This window comes from Mchenga conophoros, linkage group LG7 (genome assembly GCF_057382185.1).
Source record: "Mchenga conophoros isolate Kocher_MC1m ecotype Shallow Benthic linkage group LG7, M_conophoros_male_GT1.1, whole genome shotgun sequence".
In the NCBI taxonomy this organism is placed as follows: Eukaryota; Metazoa; Chordata; class Actinopteri; order Cichliformes; family Cichlidae; genus Mchenga; species Mchenga conophoros.
This window is the reverse complement of record NC_140532.1, coordinates 37,173,108-37,180,099: the sequence shown is the minus strand read 5'-3', so window position 1 is coordinate 37,180,099 and position 6,992 is coordinate 37,173,108. Positions and strand designations below refer to the sequence as shown.

Here is a 6,992-nt window from a genome sequence, read left to right as displayed (position 1 = left end):
CGCAGGCTGTTTAAAAAGTTAGATACTACTTGCTCTAGAGGTGGCGCCCGGTCGCCTAGTATGAAACAAAGTATTTTAATCTCTCTAAATTTTTAAACCCCCTCTCATGACTCAGAATAGTTGGGTCCAAACAAGCCCGTTGTCCCTGCAGTTACACAATGGAGATGCCTGTCTGCAGTGAGAGTGCTTTCAAGCAGTTTTCTTGTTAGAAACGCTATATTTTAAACTATATGTGCTGGGTTAGGGTTGTGAAGGAGCTCTTGGACCTCTGGCCTGCTCTAAAAATGGAGTCTGAGGTAATATGGATCAGCTCTGTTTAAAATGAAAATTGTAATTCTTACTCATGTGGCAGCTTTTTGCTGCTTTATAAAGATGTGCGAGATTCTTCAAATTGAACTGTATTGTCCTTCTGCTGTAGTTGTATGCAGAGTTTCAGCGGATTACAAATCAGAACCTGCCCAATACATTCTACGCTGAACTTGACCGCCATCTTCCTCGACTGATGACCTTATTCAGCCAGGGCATCAAAAACTGGGAAGACAGCAGATGCCCTGGTTGAAATTCTAAGAATTCACAATGAACAGGTAATAATAGATTGTTACACATTTCATAGGTTGAACCAGTGGAACATTGGACAGGTTCAATGATTTAAATGAGCTTTTTGAATTTTGCTATTACTCCACTTTGTGTTTGCTATTTGTCTGACTGTATTAAAGATGTGAACAGGTTATTTGTGGACATATGTTCTGATTTGACTGTTGTTTTTGTTGTTGTTCAGTAAACTCACCAGTATATAAAATTCTGTTTTTATCTGGAAATAGGAAATCCATGATATCCACACCAAGTGCACTACCGTTCTCCCTGCCCTTCCTGTCTATCTGCATGAGGATGTCTCTGGATTTTTCAGAACCTGCACTGTGAGTGTCCTTAAGTATCTAACAGATACTACTGTGTATATAAACAGTGCATCAAAGTACAAACATGTATTTTGATGCACTGTTTGGACTTACCTTTGTTTAGTCTACTCCTGTGTATTTCCTTTAGCTTAGTTTCAGTCTATCTCACACCACTTGATTCTCTGGTGAATTAGCTGATTTATGTGTGCAGAACATGGATCTTCTGTTTTTCACCTCTTACAGTGAGACTCAGGTCTCCCTTGTAAAAGAGGTATTGGATCTCAGTGGGAGTTGGTAAAATGAGAAATTATATGTCGTCTGTTGTATTTCTTGGGTTAGATTGTGATTAGTATCTCTTTTTCATTAATTCAGGACGAATCTGATGAGTTGGAGCTTGATGGTGTTGAAGTGGCCCTCTTCACTGTCATCAGTGACCATGACACAACAAGTCCAGTTCACTACCAACCTGTGAAAATCTCTGTCGTCATTGTAAGTGATGCCGTGTTCAGTCTCCCCAGATTTGGTGAAGCCTTCCTAGTAATGTTTGGACTGATCTATGCACTTCCCCTCAGCTACCCCAAAGGCCTGACCAACACTTTAGAATTTACTCAAAAGATTTTATTTGGTCTAGAAAGTGGTAAACTGTCACCCAGGTTACAGACCCTCAAGAATGACTTGGTTATGTAGGAACTCATCTGAAAGAAGGATGCAGGGTGAAGCATTATAAAAGGCTAGTTCAAAGTTCTCTCCTTTCATCTAAATAATGCCTCAAAACATTATTAGATTACTCTACAGGTGTTCAGCCAATAGGTCCAAACTATACAACGTGCCTTTGTTCTCATTAACATAATGCAAAGCAACACTAATGTTTTGTATGTTTTAATGTTTTTCGTAATACTATTTCCAAAACATTGTGGGCTGCGCAAGATGACCTAAATTTCACTGTTTGATACTGGTTAATGTAAAACAAATAGCATTGTAATTCACTCAAATTGCTGCCTTGTTGTCTTATTCAGATATTAGCCAGAGAGCCAAAAGCACATTTTGATATTATTAATTATTATTTTTCATTACTCTGACAGTTTTCCTGACTAAACAATTTTTGGTCTACTTATTTTAATTTATAAATGTTTTTGTTAATTATTTTTAATTTATGTAATTTTTTTTTTTTAAATGTATTTAATTTCAACATAGTGCTAAAAGGGAGCAGGCAAGATACTGTTCAATGGCAGATGTTTATGACTTTTGCATATTAAGTTACCGATACTCAGTGTAATTGAGGCAATCAATTGCCTCAAAAATTTTAAGTTTTGGGTCACATGTTTTTAAGTATCAAGTAGTCAACATATTTGACTAACGTGTACTTAAAATAATGACAACACAAACTAATAAACATTTGAGTTTTGTTAACATAAAAATGTTGTAGTTGTGTACTTATTTTTTATAAGTTCTGTGAACTTATTTCTTTGAATTTGTAAACTTGAAACTTTAAGTCATATTAACTGCAAATATTTGAGTTGACCGTTCTCAAAAGATACAAGTACCATGTAATCCAAACTTTTATGTTCTGGAAAAATTTGGCTTTTGAGTTGATCAACTCAAAAAAATTGAGGCAATCGATTGCCTCAATTTTTTTGAGTTCTGGTAACTTATTCGGGTTTACAGTGTAGGACAAAATGCACAAAACATTTTAAAGAAAAAAACAAACATTGGTGACAGATGAGTAACTTATGTTGTTTGTTATTTCTAATTAGAATTGGGTTGTTGTTGTTTTTTACTAACTTACTTGTTATTATTTGCATACATGTGCCTTAACTTGAATGTTATGTCAGGTACAAAAATAACAGGAAAACACATATAACCCCTTTTCAAGTACTGGTATATTAAGTATTAATGACTGTTTTGTAAAGTGAATATTCTACAAGCAGGATTTTACACAGCCTTTGAATTTATAAAATTTTTGAATATTATGTAATTGTAGCCTTGACTCTAATAAAAAGAACTGGATTGTAAAAATGTTATTCCTTACTTACTTCAACTCTTACATTTAATTTATAACCATAAAATCATGATAAAAACAGAATACAAAAATGAAAACAAGTATTTGACCTTTAGCTCATCTCACATCTGCAATAACCTTCTCTTGTGCCTCTAAGCTGAATATAAACATTTCACAAGGCCAGGAAAAAATAAAGGTAGAGGGGAAACAGAAGACTTTGTCAGATCAGCTAATTGAGTATTTGGCCCAAAGCAGGAACCATTTATAAGACCCTTCTTCCCTTTAGGCCTGCCTAACTTACTCCCATTCTTCTGCCACTGTCCAGCTGTGTGCTGCTGTGACACAAGGTTTTGTCACCCCTATTCCTGTATACTCCCTGACTCTCCCTCATTCATCACTGCAGAGTGATTTCTGGGTTTAAAGGAAAATGATAAAGTTGCTTGCAGGCTCACTGTGGACACAGCAGGACCCTCAAGGCTAAAGTGCTCTCTGATCAGTCAAAAGGCCTTCTGGGTCAAACTGCCCTTCTGATATCAGACGCAAGGTAACAAAACTACAGGTTAAAAAAATAACAACATAAAATGTTGATCTTGATCCCTTACCCATACCCCCCCCCCCCCCCCCCCCCCACACACACACACACGTATACACACACAGGCAGACAGATGCACAGAAAACAATTTTGCCACCCTTGAGTTTGCTACTAATCTCAATTGTTGTACTCCGTTTGGACGACACAAGTCTTTCATTATGTTTGTTGCAGCAGGAAACTACTTCATCTTTTTTGAAGATGACAATTAAGAGCCACCAGTGTGTAATCAGAGCGAGTGTCCCAGAATGATAATAAGTGTCTACATCATCCCCCACCCTTTCCCATTTGAACAGCTGTGACTCCAGCAGTGCTATTGGCAGGCTCCATACTCTATTGCCTCATTTAGTTGCAGTCTCTGAAGTGGTTGTTTGGAACATTATGGACCTCAAACAACTGAAGATATTTGTACTGTTGTTGTTTTCTAAATTATTGTTTCTTTGGGCTTTTTGAACCCCACTTAAGCCCCAAATAAATAAATAAATAAACAGTACTCTTTACTCTCTTATTTTTTTGATCTGCACTATTCATAACCATTTTATGCCTATCTTCCATTAGTTGTTGCTAGTTAGGAGGAAACCCTCACTATTAAACATGAACAGAAAACATCTCTTCGTAATGAGGCGCTAAGGAAATTGTGTTTTTGTCTGCCTCCTAACTGTCTGCATGATAATCCTGTTTTGTGGGTGTGCAACAGCACTGACAAACTGTTTCCTCATTTTTGTCACACACAGTTCATCCTCCTTTGCTTTGGTTTGGCATGTTTTCTTGCAATTCATTTACTTTTTTAAATTTTCACATCTTGATGAACAAATAACTTGATAATCACTACATTTGAATAATGATTTGTAATTTAATTAACATAGTTGCTCATACCATAATCTCAACATTTATCACTTTAATTAACCTTCAGCTTCCAAATCAGCTGAATTGTAATTTATATATATATATATATATATATATATATATATATATATATGCGTCTATATCTAAGTGTTCCCTGATGTCATTATCAAAACTTTGTTGCTCATCCTTTTCTTTCTTTCTTTAGTCAGTAAAGAAATAATAGTCAGTAAGGAACAGGAAAGACCTAGACTGTAGACAGCCAGTCCATTTCATAAGCCAAATCTTAAACATTCAGTGAAACACTTAGTCAGTCATGCCTCCACAAACATGCTGTTACAGTATTGCTCAAAGGGATCACTATGAAAAAAAAATCTTTTATCCTTTGTATTATCTATTGTATCCGATAGAATTGAAATGAAAAGTTAAATAGACCTCCATGGTGCTAAAGTGCACAACCAGGATTACAGACTTTGCAATTGCATAAATGCTGGGCCAATTATAAAGAAAGTTCAGATAACTGTTATTATCCTCTGTTTTCTTCGAACCAATAAAGTACATCTTTCTATATTCATATTCTAAGCAGTGGGACTCATAAACTTCAGAGCTTTCTTATGAAGTCTAAGGTTAAAAGTACAGAAGCAATAACCAGGCAACATCTAGGACTGATGCCTCACTGGCTGAGGATCTAAACCGTTTCTTCGCCCGCTTTGAGACGACCAAGCCCTCAGCTGCCACACCACTTCCACCTGCCCCCAGCACTGGCACACTAACACTTAGGGAGCACCAAGTGAGGTGTGTTCTAAGGTCAGTGAATCCCAGGAAGGCGGCAGGTCCTGATGGAATACATGGAAAGGTTCTCAGACCATGTGCTGACGAACTGACCGGAGTCTTCACTAAAATCTTCAACCTTTCCTTGTCATCAAACACCGTCCCGCCCTGCCTCAAAACCTCCACCATCATCCCCATCGCCAAGAAGACAGCTGTGGCCAGCCCAAATGACTACAGGCCTGTTGCACTTACGCCTGTAGTGATGAAGTGCTTTGAGAGACTGGTCTGTCAGCACATCAGGGCCGGTCTGCCTCCCACTCTGGACCCCCACCAATTTGCCTACAGGACAAATCGATCCACTGAGGACGCCATCACCATAGCGCTCCACACTGCGCTGAGTCACCTGGAGCACCGAGGAAGCTATGTGAGAATGCTCTTTCTGGACTTCAGCTCAGCATTCAATCATATCATCCCGGAGATCCTGGTCCAGAAACTGTCTCACCTGGGACTCTCCACCCCCATCTGCCTCTGGATCAAGGACTTCCTGACAAATAGACCACAGTCTGTCAGACTCGGCCCCCACCGGTCCAGCACCATCACACTCAGCACCGGGTCTCCACAAGGATGTGTTTTGAGTCCCCTCCTGTTTACGCTCTACACATCCGACTGCTCCCCTACCCATCTCTCAAACACCATCATAAAGTTCGCGGATGACACCACAGTGGTTGGACTCATCTCAAGGGGGGATGAGTCGGACTACAGAGATGAGGTCAACAGACTGACTGAGTGGTGTTCAGTTAACAACCTCCAACTGAACACCACGAAAACTAAAGAACTTATCTTGGACTTCAGGAAGGGCAGAGCAGACCCGGCCCCACTTTACATTCACGGGAGCTGTGTGGAGAGGGTACACTCCATGAGGTTTCTGGGCGTGCAGATATCTGATGACCTCTCCTGGACTGCAAATACTACAGCGGTGGTTAAAAAGGCCCAGCAGCGTCTCCACTTTCTGAGAGTGCTCAGGAGGAACAACCTGGGGGAGAGGCTGCTGGTGACATTTTACAGAGCCACCATAGAGAGCATCCTAACGTACGGCATAACAACATGGTATGCAGGGTGCTCAGCTGCAGACAGGAAAGTACTGCAGAGGGTCATCAACACAGCCCAGAAGATCACTGGCTGCTCTCTGCCCAGCCTGGAGGTCACTGCAAACTCTCGGTACCTCAGCAGAGCTGGCAATATCATCAAGGACCACTCTCACCCCAGCAACCAACTGTTTGAACTATTACTGTCAGGCCGACGGTACAGGTCACATAAAACCAGGACAAACAGATTCAGGGATAGCTTCTTTCCCAGAGCTATCACCGTAGTAAATAAGCACAAAAACAATTGAACCTATTCCATACCGTCACTGTCATTATATTAATGCTGCTATCCTGTATATATTGTACATACTATTGTTTGAGTACTTACGATTGTTTTTTTTGTACTTTTTATATTTTACATTTATATTTATTATTGAAACTTGCACCAAGGGAGTGGCACTCCAATTTCGTTGTACTCTGTACAATGACAATAAAGGCTATTCTATTCTATTCTATTCTACATGCAGGTGACTTTGTTGCCTAATATAGGCATCTGAGGACTGTGTGTTTTTTTAAGTATTATCTAAATATAATTATTTCTATACTCTAGACTAACTGCTGAGCACAAGAATCACAGGGCAGCCATATTTTCCTATCTCATTAACAGATACTTTAGCAGATGTTTTTACAGGCCAGAACAGTGCAATGTCAGTGAATGTGTCTGTGGAAGAAGAAAGGCTTCCTCTCCTTGAGAACCCTGAGGACATCCTGTCTAATGAAATGCTGTCAAGGTCCAGTGAGCTGAGCTG

General features: G+C 39.4%; 1 long non-coding RNA gene across 1 annotated transcript; it reads left to right on the top strand.

Moving 5' to 3' along the window:
* The first annotated feature begins 250 nt into the window (after positions 1–250).
* LOC146570589 (uncharacterized) lies at positions 251–1,422 on the top strand. Its single transcript, XR_014893207.1, has 3 exons — positions 251–584; positions 822–917; positions 1,269–1,422. It is a non-coding gene; the product is annotated as an uncharacterized LOC146570589 (long non-coding RNA).
* Positions 1,423–6,992: the final 5,570 nt, after the last annotated feature.